Source organism: Dipodomys merriami, unplaced genomic scaffold, assembly GCF_024711535.1.
Source record: "Dipodomys merriami isolate MVZ:Mamm:240054 unplaced genomic scaffold, mDipMer1.0.p SCAF_22, whole genome shotgun sequence".
NCBI lineage: Eukaryota > Metazoa > Chordata > Mammalia > Rodentia > Heteromyidae > Dipodomys > Dipodomys merriami.
In genome coordinates this window covers 3,204,266-3,219,082 of record NW_027203604.1, presented here as the reverse complement: position 1 = coordinate 3,219,082, position 14,817 = coordinate 3,204,266, and positions in this window count along the sequence as shown.

The following is a 14,817-nucleotide window of genomic DNA, read 5'->3' as shown; positions in this document are numbered from 1 at the left end:
ATGACTCCTGTCCAGATCATATAGGATTCTGGTTATGGACTCCTTTTTTACTCAGTATTCCATTGAGTGTACAAGAACTGGTTATTTCTATTTTCATAATAAATTGCTATTCTCACTAGTAGCATGGGCTACCAGCAATCTAATATATGTTTAAGCTCTGAAGTAAAAAAAAAAGATTAAATCAAGCATTGTCATTACAAAGTATGTTACTTAATAATTGCTAGAGCTATTTATGGGAAGGAAAAAAATTGTTGGCTTTTAAGGAAGGATGTCTTATCATAAACGAGTCAACATTAGGCCAAAGTGGGCATATAACAATACATATAAATGCAAAAGAGATTCTAATTTCAGAGGTGTGGGATTAATTGTATGTGTGCACTGAAAGAAAAATGATACCTAGACATGGAGGAAGAGAGAGTGGTTAGTGACACAATTCAATGATAGTCTTGTGTCAGTGACTATGTTCTTAAAAGCAACGTATTTGAAGTTTCAAAAACTGCTTGTACAAAAGAAGTGATTTGTTTTTCAGGATTTTTAAATGATAATTTGGACTAGAACACTGAATCTTTAATACCTGGATAAGAGAAAGGCTGGTTGGGCCATCTTCTAAGTTACTCTAGCAATTTAAGCTGTGCCTATCAGCCTGGACCCACTTCATTCGGTAAAGCAGTAATTTTACAGAAGCAAGTCAATCTTCAATATAAGTGCCAAGACAGAATGGCTTACATCTTGTTTATGCAAGTGATAAATTACTATCTATCAGCACACCAAAAGGCATAAACCAATAAATAATTTATTGGAGCAAATAAGAAATTATATAGGCAAATATATCAAGTGATATCAGAAACACCAAGCATGAATTTATCAGACACACAAGATGAAGGTACTCTGTGTACTGACCATGGGCAAGGCTTCTTTGAACCCTGCAGCTATTTTAACCCTTTCCTGGTCAATTTCTGATCTTTATATTATTGTAAAGTACAATGGGAGAACCAAGAGGTAATATTAGTAATGAATATTGGAGTATAGGTCTCCGTAATCCCAGTAATACTCAGCAAAATTACTGCCAATGAATTTGATGTAACTTGTAAACCTGTTGTTTTTCAATAAATTCTAACATTGTGGAAAGACACAATAGTACTTGTCTATGTTTCTGACATATCTCACTCAAAGCATTGCCACTTTGTTCTATATTCTGTCATGTATTTTCTTCCTTCTTTCTTGCCTTCCTTTCTTCCTTCCCACTCTTTCTCCCCTGCCCCTCCCCCCACATTCTCTCATTAGGCTTGTCTGTGCACATAGCTGGTGCTCTAGCAATTGGACCATACCAGCATTTTGAGAATTTTCTGTCTGTGCTAGTCTCAAAACTTTTTCCTGAGATCTCAACCTCCTGAGTAGCTGAGATTATAGACCTGAGGCATGGTACTCAGTTTATGGTTTCAATAATATATGCTTTAAGTTTTATTACTTTTCTGTTTTCTATTTATCGTCTTTTGCAAAAGTAATATTAAGAGCAACATTACCAAGATGATTTCTGGCATATGATACATTAGGGGAAAGATAAATGTCACACACACGCAAAAAAAATCCATGAAATAAATCATTGGCCCCTAAATAAATTAGAAATGACTAGATTGCTTTATCAGATTTTGTTATAATAAAATTAGTGTATTATCGTATTTTACTAGGAAGTGTTTTGAAAATTATTGTATTGTCTGGAGTAAGCATAAATCAAAATATTAGAATAAGACAGCAGAAACTATCTTTATAACACTGAACATATATATTGAAACTCCTGTTCATATGGTTGTTTACAGTTCTGCAAAAACAAGTTAAAATCCTGGATCAATTTAGAAAGAGGAAACAACTTCATTTCTCTGGTTCTTTAACTAAAACCAATCTATAACATCTCTTGGGCAAAATGCAAAGGAGTGATCTCAGATCAATCAGAATTTCGTTCTAGAAAAATAAGATTTTCAAAAAATGTAGCTCAAGTTCTATAAAGAAATATAATTGCTTTGAAATAATGTTCCACATAAAACTATAATTGGGTAAATGTTAGTGCAAGGACTATCTTGAAATCGCTTGAGTTTCAATAAATTTAAAATTGCTCTTGTAAGAAAAAGTAACATTAAAAGGTTCAGTCTGCTTTGATGAAAATCAAGGTTTTATATGTTGAGCTCTTTTAGAAAGAAGAGCCCAGGAAATTAATTTGGGACAAGAATCAAGCTCTCCCTGAATTCCTGGAAAACCTTATTAAGCCATCATTTTTCACTTATGAAAACATTCTACTTAGATGTTCATGTAAGTTTCAGGTGGAAACAAGTAGATATTTTTAAATGGTGTTTTTCATTATTAACACTAAATAGAAATCATTTGATTCAAATTAGCAATAATGAACACTATACAAACTAATGTAGGCATTATTTATAAACAAGAAAATGCTTAACTAAAACTTAACAGTCACATCAGTTAAGGAAGATATACCGAAGAATGAACTCATGATGAATTCTTAAATTTTCAGCTATTGGAAATAAATTAGGTACAGATAAACAAAGAACACATGTTGTGTATCATATGTGAAAGATAAATATAAATTATAAAATAGTTATGTAAACATACAAAGGTCATATACATTTAAATGCAAATATATTAACTGAACTATTGTCTCTGCAACAGAGGATTCCAATGGTATAACTGCTTTGAACACTTTAGAGTTCAACAAAATGAATACCAGGAAGCTAGAACATGTGCTCGGGTAAGGAAAGGTGAGGGAGGTTGCAGGTGAAGTGGAAGGAGGCAGACAAGTGTAGAAAACAAATCTAGGCAAAGGCAATAGTAACATTCAATGTACTTATATGAAAATAGAACTATGTAAATTGAGGAGATATGTATGATTGGAAGAGATGATATTGGCCCTTTGGACAATGTATGCATATGTATATGTATATGTATATATAATACATATATACACAACTACATATATGTAGATATGTAGTTGTGTATATATGTGTGTGTGTATACACACCAATTACGTGTGTGTGACAATAGGTTCTAAAGCAACAGAAATTATGAGAGAACTGTGATAAGGAAGGCAACAGTAAGCAGTAAACTGAATTCAGATAAAGTTAGAGCCATTTAACTTTAGATGTATAAAAGAATGAACAGTAGCATAGAGCACTTGGCAAAAGGGTAGAGAAAGAAGAGAATTTCACCAACAGGGGAACATAGAAAACACAAAAGACAAGCCTCCAGAGGTCCAAACACATGTTACAGTTCCAAATAACATTAAAGAGAGGAGATTTACATACTTCACAGCACACCAAAGCAAAGGAAGGAAATCTGGATTTAATTTTTTCAATAAATTCATATTCAGAAGTATTTTTCCCCCTGCTGCCTAAGCAGAAACACAACCTCAGATTCACTCACTAACAGACTCTATTTGGGGCTAGGGCTCCATGGGGGGAAGGGCAGAGACTCAGCAGGAGCAGCTCTTCAAAGCCAAAGACTAAAAGCACCAAACAATAGCTGCAGTGTTGTGAGTGACATCTCCTGCAGTGGTGGCAGAGGTGCACCTGCAACACATACTGAATTCCAGTAAGCAGCGAAAGGACAAAAATTACCTGCAAGAAGATAGAAAAATGTGAAGCATAGGGAAATAGGTGCCGTTGGAGTCCCTTCTCTTGCTCAGTTAGTGCAAACTTGCTTTGTGTTGACAGATTTTCCCAACCCCAGAGATCCAGAGACACTGAAGACTGCAACCACTACTTGAGAACTTATTTCCCAAGGAAAACCCAACATGGGTGGACACATTCAAGCAGGAGATCTTCCGCTCACTTACCAGGTAAATTTGAGGATGGCCACTAAAACCCTGGTGGCTCCTAAATCCCCTGTATGGGCAGGCCTGATTATAGGTAAACACTTTCTGAATTCAGCCCATCAGGACAGACAGGTCAGAGCTTAGTCCCTAGTCAGACCACTGCTAGACACTAGATTTTTACAAATTCACAAGGGAAAACCAACCAATCAACCAAATATCTACCTTTCCACTAAGGAAAGGGAAAAGACAAGTATAAAGGTTACAAATCTACTTTTTTATTTTTAATCAATGAAGAAATATCGACTGAAGTCTTTCATTTTAATTATTTTGTCTTGTATATTTGTGCAATGGCAATAGTTGTAATGTTTCAGTTGGGAATTTGTTCTTTTGCTCTTTCTCTTCATTTTGTTTCCTTTTATCCATTTTATCTTTTGTCATACACATTTTACCCTATAAGGGCCTGTGGATTCAAATAAGCAGATGAATAAAGTAAGAAAGTCAGTTTAGAACTTGTATTTGAAAATTCAACAACATGGATTATTTGTGAAGTCTAATTTTTTTCTTTGCATTTTCTAGATGATAGGCATTTACTTTAGAACAGGCATGTTCATTTATAACAAACTTTAACATGGGTTGTATGTGTTTCCATTGGAATAATTATATATATATATATATAATTGTATCTACATTTTTAAAAAATCAGTACTTAAACATCATTGGATCAATAGAATAAACTTAAAGATATAAGAAAGATGAGGGAGATATAAGTGGATAAATTATCTGATAAATACATTTCTGAGCTAACAGAGCCTCAGAAAATATTAATGGACTAAATAATCTCACCTTAAAATATTTACAATGGTTTATTGTTTTATTCCACATAGTATTTTGTGAGACAATACTTTTGATTTCCTTTTAGATTTCAGTTGTAAAGAATAAAACACAATCTATCTAATGCATGCCATATATATTATAGGTACATAATGTTTACACACACTGTGATGATCCTTATGCCAAGTTCAATAGATTTCCATTTTATTAAAAATAGAATATATTCTCAAAGTCTGAACACAAAAATCATGACATTTCTTTGATATAATTTGTGTGTGTGTGTGTGTGTGTGTGTGTGTGTGTGTGTGTGTATGCTGGTGCTGGAACTTCAACTCAGGGCCTTCTGTTATTATTTAGCTTTATTTCTCACAGCTGCTTCTGTGACACATGAGTGAGGCTTCTATTTCCTCTTTGATATAATTGTAAAAATTAGTAACTTAGTGAAATAACGATACACACACACACACACACACACACACACACACACACACACACACACACACACACACATTCTCCCTGTGGTGGGTTGTGAATGTATTTAATTCAATGAAAAAAAAATTGTTCCAAGAGTGAAGGCTAAAGTTGATCAGTAGCATTTAAATATGTACTTGATGTGTGAAGCATTAAATATTTTTGAAAAGAATGTTATAGCCAGGAGATGGTGTGTTGGTTACAGGGTTTGAACTCTTGGCTTGGGTGCTGTCCCTGAGCTCTTCAACTCAAGGTGAGTGCTCTACCACTTGAGCCAATTCCTAGGAGAGATCCTTATCTCCCATTAACCACCAGAAAACCCGGAAGTGTTGCTGTGGCTCCAGTGCTAGAGCACTGGCCTTGAGTTGAAGAGCTGAGGGACAGTGCCCAGGCACAGATTTCAAGCCCCACAACATACCATACTGATGTGCATTTCAAGGTGGAAATTATTTGAGTTCCTTTTTTTCACTGACCATTTATATCTGACTATGCAAGAGTCATAAAAGAAGCAAGTATTATCTCCATAATTTAGGAAGGCTATATCAATGTTACAGTGCAAAATGTTTATTCTAAATCACAGTTTAAAATAAAGTTAGCAATAACACGATTAATGTTATTGTGAGGTTTGTCTATCTCAAACAAGTACATTTCTGACAATTATTTTGGAGCTGCATAGCACAATTTTTGATACATGAATAGGTCACTACATAAATTATAAAATAACTGTTATAAGGTTTTCTATTGCACAAGCATATTGGTCCTTTCACTCACTTCTCACTACCATCTCAGCAGAGAGTGTATTGTATCTTTCAATTCATAGCACTTTTTTTTTTCCCTGATCCTGAGGCTTTTGAGTATTTTACTCAAATTAAGGGGTATGTTGTGTGTCTGGGTAACAGAAACCCACTATTATGAAATTTTGCACATAAACACTATATATTGGATATTTTATGCTTTTCTAATTTTTATCTGTGTCTTAGTAATATGTTGTGTTGTAATTCAATTTTCTATTTAGTATTTGTGAGCATGTTAGATTCTATGATATGATTTTGAAAGACAGATTTACAAAGTTGTCAATATGCATGGATTTATTCTGCTTAGGTAAGCTCAATTGTGCTTGGAACTTTATGTCTCACATGAACCTTGCTTCTCTATACCTAGATCCTTTCTGGCTCTGTCTATACAGAAAGTAATTCTGTAATCTTCTGTTGAGGGGACAATTAGTAGTTTGTATCGACTAGGAGGAAATTTACAAGTTTAACCTCAAACAGTCTTCTGGCAATCCTCCTATTTACATTCTCACATAAACAGATAATCTGGAATTTAAGTTAAGTCTGTGAAGTTACCCTGACAAATGTGGCTTTCTTGTTCTTTTCTTTTTTTTTTTTTTAATTGTGAAAATACCTTACGGAGGGGTTACAATTACATGGGCAAGGTAATGAGTACATTTCTTATCAAGCATTGTTGCCTCTTTCTTTGTTTCCTCTTACCATCCCTTTCCATCTCCACCCCCTCCCATCTCTCCATCCCTCCCTCCTCCCCTGCACCCCCCCACGCTAAAGTTATAAAGTTCATTTTTTGACATAACAGCTTGTACATCTCATTGTTGCAATGGGTCCACCTGTATCCCTATTTAAACAATTTGTTTTTTCTCTTCCCCTCCACAAATTATACCTACATCAAATACAGTGAAAACAGGGGTTACTGTTTTTTCATATGCCTGAAAATACATACATGAAGAGCAGAAATGCACTCCATTTCCTTTATCCCCTGTTCCTGGCAACCAAGATTATCTTCATTGTTTCTATTCCTTTGATTATGTTTGATACCTCATAAGAATGTAGTCATGTGGTACTTTTCCTTCTAGTATTGGTTTATACCTCTTAAATAATGCTTCAGTTTTATCCATAGTGTCACATATGTAGAAATTTTTTTCTTGATTCTGAAGAATATTCTATTTGAATATAGACAACATTGTATTAATACATTCACAAGTCACTCAACACTTGGAATCTCCCATATAATTGCTATTATTAATATGGCTGCAATGTGGAAATGCACATCTATTCAAGATGCTTATTTGAATTATGTAGATGTATATTTAGATACAGGAGAGCTAAAGCAAATGGTAATTTTTATTTAGTATTTCTCTCAATGTGCAAAAGGGATCTGATGTCTCTGCATTGTCACCAATACCAATCATTTTACATTATTGTTTTATATCTATCTAAAGGTGTAAAGAGATACCTTCTTGTTGCTTTGATTTACATTTCCAATTGACTAGATATATTGAGCAAACTTTCAAGTACTTGTTGACCATTTATATCTTCTTTGTAGAAGAGTATTCAGGCAGTTTCGTTTTATGATTGGGTTAATTGGGATGCATTCATTGTATTTTTTAGACATTAACACTTTAACAAATGTAGCATTCATAAATGCCTTGTCTCATTTCATAGGTTGTCCATTAATTCTATGATCGTTATCAGTACTACTTTGTCTATTAATTGCTTTTATTGCCTATGGTTTAGGGTTCATATTGAAATAAATATTCCTATACCAAGGTTATGAAGATTTCCTCTAGGATTTTTGTAGTAACTTCATAATTTCAGGCAGTAAATTTAAACTTTAATGTATATGGTCTGAATTTTGCATGTATTCTAAGATGAGAGTCCATCCTTTGCAGCTGTATGTAAATGAACAATTTGTTGATTAGACTATCCATTTTCCACTGGTAATAGCATTGAGTAATCTTTACCAAGTAAGTAAAAGACTTTCACTTGCAATATAGGTATCATTAATGATAGAATTTAAAAAGACTGCAAGTGGAATGATATTATGTGTCCATTGATTATAAAACTTGATGTCTCTAACAATGTCGACTCTCCCAAAATTTATGTACAGATTCCTTCCAATCCAACCTGTACTGAAAACCTAATGACATGTTTATGAAATAGAAAGGAAAAAGTCCATATTAGGCCACAAAAGACTCTGAATAGCTATAGAATTTTTATCAAAAATCACAAACCTAAAGTTTGCTTTCTAGATTTCAAATTGCATTTATAAAGCTTTATTAGGAGCAAATGTGTAATAGTTGAGTAAAAGAGACCAACCTAATAGAATAAAGAATGTACAAATAAGCTCAATCATGTATAGTCAAATATGTTTGAAAAGGATGTGAAACTATTTTATAACTCTCTTATCCTAGTCTATTTTAATTTACAGGATCCTGAAATTTAATATCAATAGCAATTACTTGTTTTCTCCATTTGATATTATCTTCCTTTTCATAACTTCTGACAGATTATCTAGGAATAATAGTATGATATACCATCTATCAAAGTGCCAATTTGAAAAGAATGAAATTAAAATGGAATCTCCATTTCTTGAATTAAAATATAAAAGGACTTCTATTTGCATATATAACAAATATCACTTTTCTACGGATGATAAATAAGACTACCTTATTTGACACCTATGTTTCTGTTAACTTAGTCACATATAGGCTTTGTTCTTTTCCAAACAAATTTTGATAAAATTATTATTCTTTTTTTTTGGGGGGGTCCGGTTGTGGGGCCTGAACTCTGGGCCTGGGCGCTGTGCCTCAGCTCTTCAGCTCAAGGCTAGCGCTCTACCACTTGAGCCAAGGCACCACTTCCGGCTTTTTTCTTTTTGCTTATGTAGTGCTGAGGAATCGAACCCAGGGCCTTATGCATGCAAGGCAAGTGCTCTACCACTGAGCCACCTTCCCAGTCCCCAAATTATTATTCTTTTAGCAAATCCTACTCTTTCATTGGATTAATCTAGTATCACTTTTCCTCTTTTATGTTCCAGTCATATTGAATACTTTGCTCATATTATAATCTCTATAATGTTCTTAAATAAACTTGATTATTCATTTGCCAATTTCTTAACTTATTTGTAACATTGTTTAAAATATTTATGGACAATAGAGATACACCTGCCTTAGCATTTTGAATGCTTGGTATACCAGCTTGAACTTTCATATGTAGCTTGCAGCTTTTCTGTTTGCAAGTGGCTGTCTGATGTTTATTTTACATTCTCACTGTTAATCTCACAAATATTATCAATACCATGCTATAGACAAGATGAATCCTAATAAGGCTGAGCAAAGACAAGAAAAGGAATAAGAGGATTAGAAATCAGTTTATGAAACACATACATGAGTTAGAATGGAAGCCTAGCAGTAGCTGTACCTAAATACAAGTTTTAGAATTGAGCATTTCTGCTTACAAATTAGTATTGTCAATGAATGTTCATAAAAAGGGTTAAAGAAAGCAAGGTTTAAAAATACTTTGTATCCAAAATCTACAGGTGATTTTAATTTAAAAAGTAAAACTAATGTCAAATTTACATACGTAAACTGTCTTGGCTTAAACACAAGGCAAGAGTGACTTCCTTAATAAGTCTGTTTTATCAATCTTCGTGTCTCAAAATTATTTCTATGCTCATACTTGCCCCAAATTTCAAATCCTTAATAACATTCTTGTCATTTTTTCACTGTATTACAGGAACAAAATATGTGTATAAATATAGTCATTTAAAATTTAAATTATTATGGAAATTAAATGTTTTCTTTTTATTTCTGTTATATGTATATGTAAACTCTGCAATGTTTCCATAAAATTCTAACAATAAACTGTGTACATACACATGTGCAATACTGTTTATACCAAAAAGGATTCAATATAATATGAAATATTACAAATTATTCTTATATTTCTTATGTCTATATCTGCCTAGTCTGATGAAATTTCACTTAGAGTACCACTTAACTACTTCATAATATACAAGAAAAAGTAAGGAATAAAATCTTTAAAAATTATGTTTAAGCCAGGCACCAGTGGCTCACACCTGTAATCCGAGCTACTCAAGAGGCTGAGATCTGAAGATCACATTTCAAAGCCAGCCCAGGCAGGAAAGTAGGTGAGACTCTTATCTACAATTAACCACTAGAAAACCAGAAGTGGCTCTGTGGTTCAAGTGGTAGAGCACTCCCTTGAGCTAAAGAGCTCAGGAACAGTGCCCAGGTCCAGAATTCAAGCCTCCTACCAAAAAAAAAATTTTAAATAATTTTAATTAATCAAACATTGTTTCAAAAATTTGAATTAAGGTTGAGAATGTGTTGCTTAAAATGTTATTTATCAAAATGGATTGAAATACAAATTATTGGATAGATTCTTTTGTTTAAAGAAAATGAAAATATGGTCAATGACACCCTGCTGCTTGAGAGAAAATGCTTTGTATTTCTCAAGTGAATTACTCTTGCCTAAATAATGTATGTTCTAGTTTAGTCATGTGTATATTTTCAGAAATATCTGACATAGAAAAAATTCTAGATAGATAAAAAGGAAATCCCTCGAAGTTCTAGGGAATGTCACAGACCCATGAAAACTTAGAAACAGTTAAAATTAGTACAATGTAGGTTTCCAGTATATCTGTACATTTATCTGTAGTGAACATTTTGGTGAGATCTTTTGGCCTTGCAAAAAATTGGCACCTTTTACTTGAAAAAAATTATTTTGATTAATAGATAAGAAGAAACAAAGGAACACATTTTCAGCAAGCATTTCTTATATTTTTATTTAAACATATTTAATATAAACTTAATCATATAAAAATAGTAATTAGATTAATTTAAATATATAAATATATGATAATAATGCTAACTAAACACTGATGTCTTCTTTATTTTTTTATTTACATGAGACTGTTGCATCAAATGATATTTTTTTCTTTTTTTTTCCACTTTTCTTTTTTAAATTTTTATTTATTTTTATTATGAAAATACTGTACAAAGGGGTTACAATTACATGGTCAAGATAATGAGTACATTTCTTATCAATCATTGTAGCCTCCTCCTTTGTTTCCCTTACCCATCCCTTCCCAGCCTCCCACCGCCCTCCCACACAATCCCCCCCCCACCAAAGTTGTAAAGTTCATTTTCAACATGACAACTTGTACTTCTCATTGTTGCAAGGGGTCCACCTGTATCCTTATTTAAACGACTTGTTTTTCCCCTTCCCCTCCACAAATTATGTTTAAATTAATATATTATATAAATAAATAAATAAATAAATAATAATATTATATTTAAATTAATCACACATCTTACTTTTTGTTACACATCTTTGACAATATATACCCAGTGTTTACATATAATTTTAAGTCAAAAAATTCATTGTTTATAATAAGTGATTTTTAATTATATTTTGTTACCTTTATTCAATGGGATTACCAGTCAACAAATCAGTTTGTAAAAGTATAATGCATCATGATCAATATTACTTCTTCAATAATTTCCCCCATCCTTCCCAACCCAATCCCATAATAAGACTACTTAAAAGGACTCATACCTTTATAGAATCAGAAGTATCTTGTATATTTCTCTTCTAGAAAAACATCGTAAGATAGTCTAAAACTTTATTTTAGTTACATTTTCAGACTCATTGACATTCTACCTTTATTCAGGATGAAAGATCATTTGTAGTATAGTATGTATCAAATGCCAAGCAATTACTAAAGAATAAGAGTCTAGAAGTAACAGAATACTATAACATATAATGTTAATAAAAATATATGATTAAATTTTAAAATATTATTAAAAATGATATTTTAGGATTGTTTTTGTTTAACTTTGAACAGAGGTTCTTTGAGATATTTACAACATGAACACAATGTAGTTTAATCAAATTCAGGATATCTATATCATTTTCTTGACTACCCTTTCTTCACCTCTTGTTTTACACTTTTTAAGTTTTTTTTAATTGTGAAAATACTGTACAGAGGGGTTACAATTACATGGGCAAGGTAATGAGTACATATCTTATCAAGCATTGTTGCGTCCTCCTTTGTTTCCCCTTCCCATCCCTTCCCATCTCCCCCCCACCCCTTTCCAGCGTGCCCCCACCCTCGTGCCCCCCCACCACCAAAGTTGTAAAGTTCGTTTTTCAACATAACATCTTGTACATCTCATTGTTGCAATGGGTCCACCTGTGTCCCTATTTAAACAATTTGTTTTTTTCCCTTCCCCTCCACAAAGTATTATTCACCATAGCTAAGATTTGGAACCAAACCAGATGCCCCTCAGTAGATGAATGGATCACGAAAATGTGCTATATTTACACAATGGAATTCTATGCCTCCATCAGAAAGAATGACATTGCCCCATTTGTTAGGAAATGGAAAGACTTGGGAAAAAAAATTATATTAAGTGAAGTAAGCCAAGCAAAAAGAAACATAGGTCCCATGGTTTCCCTTATTTGCAACAACTAGTACATGTCTGAGGAAAGCAGAAAAGTTCAAATAAATTGATGTTAGGCAAAATGAAACCCAAGATAAGTATTCAAATGTTTTTTTTTTCTTTCTTGCGATTGTTTCTAACGTATTTATAAGATGATTTCTTTGTTGTTTTGTATGTCCCTCCCCCAGGTATAACCCATGCTTTCACTGTATTTGATGTTGGTAATTTTTAAAATTTTATTTTATTGTAAAGATGCTGTGCAGAGGGGTTACAGTTATGAGTGAGGTATCTTGTTGAGTATTTTTTACCCTCTCCTTAGTTTTTCTCCTACTGTCGCTTCCCTTCCCCATTCCCCCCACCCCAAGTCGTAAAGTGCATTTCCAACATAGTGTCTTATGAGCCTCATTGTTGCAGTGGGTCATCCTGTGAACTTTCAGCATCTTGTTATTTCCCTTCCCCTCCCACAATTAAATAAATGTATATACAAGTTGCAGGGTACCAAAATCAAATACAGTGACAACAGACATATACCATAGGGAGAAGAACATACAAAAGAAACAACAAACAAATCACATAGTACATTAAAACAACAGCAATGAGTTTCCTTGGGGAATTTTCAAACTCTTTGAAATTTGACTTTCTCCTTTAGAATTTCAATACCCTTATAACTTTTCTTGCCTTTTTGCTCTGGCTAAGGCTTCCAATATTATACTGATTGAGAGTAGTGAAAGTGAATATTCATCCGGTTCCAGCTGTTAGAAGAAACACTTTCAACTTTCCCCTTTTCCATTGATGTGATATTGATTGTGTTTGTCATTATAGCCTTTATTGTGTTGATGTTTGTTTCTTCTATACCTAACTTTCTGAGTGATATGCATAACATGGTGAATCTTATTAAATGATTTTTTCTGCATGTAAAGGAGATTTCTGTATTTTTGTCCTTTATTGCTTAAATGTCATGTCTTATCTTTATTGATTATAATAAACTAAACAATTATTGCACTCCTAATTGATAGTCACATTTCCACTTTATAGTATGTTGTTGAATTTGATTTGCTTGTACTTTGTTGTGGATTTTTGCCTATATTTTATATTTCAATGGAATATAGATCTATATGTCCTCTCTGTGTCTTTGTCTGTGTGTGTGTATTCGTGTTGTGTGTTTGTGTGTCTGTGTGTCTGTGTTTGGGTGTGTGTTGCATAAGAATAATATTGACTTTGTGAACTTGGAAGAGTTTCATAACTTTCAATTATTTAGACTAGTTTGAGAAGATATGGTTGTAATTCTTTAAAAATGTTTTACAGAATTCAGCAATAAAGCAATCTGTGCTGGGCTTTCCTTTGAAAGAGAGATTTATTTATCATTTTATTTTTATTATTCAATGGTGTATTTATTTTTTTTAATTTCGTCTTGACTAAATTGATGAATATACAGACAAGTAGTTTATTTTTTCTTTGAGGTTTTCAAATTTTTGTATATAGTTGTTCATATCAGTTTCTCTTTATTTTTTTTCAGCTCTATCACATCAGTTGAATGGCTCCTTTCTCATCTTTAACTTTATATTATGTTCAGAAAAAGAAACAAGCAACAGAATAAAACCACCACCTATGAAGCAGGAAAATTATTCATCTGAAAAGGGATTTTAAAGATATAGATACATCTATATTGACATAATATTATGCCATGCACATCCATCCAACAGAACAACAAAATATAGTCCATAAATTTGCTCTAATTATTGTGTATGAATTACAATAAATTTAAATAAAATATAGAATATCTAAAATTATGAATACATATATAAAAGTTTTTATGAACTTATAAATCTATTATAGGTTTACATTCTATTCTATCATTCCTATACTTTCTTATATGCTTTCTTAGAGGGTTATGTCTTTTATATTATAAAATATCAAGTGCCTCTAATATTAAAATTATAGACAAGAGGCTTTTGTGTGAGTTTCTTTGTGTGTTTCTCAGAGGTGAGATTTTTTGGCAATAGACAATAAGTATAACCCTCAATCTTCTTGTCTAAAAATTCCTGTTGTCATAACAAGTTTATTTCCACTAATCTGTATGCCAATATGGAATTAAAATGTTATATCTACAACCAGGCTTTCTTGCACAGTCTGAACCCTTTGACTTTAAGATTCAATCTGTTTTCAGTAGTGAGGAATTTATCATCCAATTAAGGTTGCTTTCCCATTTGATTAGCTATTAATAAATTATTTACCATCAATCCCATCTTCAGAGTATATGTCATCTCCTTTCCTTCTTAATTTATTTCTTAATATACATAGGTCAGTGAATATATACATTGCTCAGTGAAAAGTATAACTGGTGTCCTGGTGTCCCCTCATATCTTAAATAATGTTTACTAAAGTTTAACATGATAACTATTGCATTGATAACTCTGGCATGGTTTATATATAT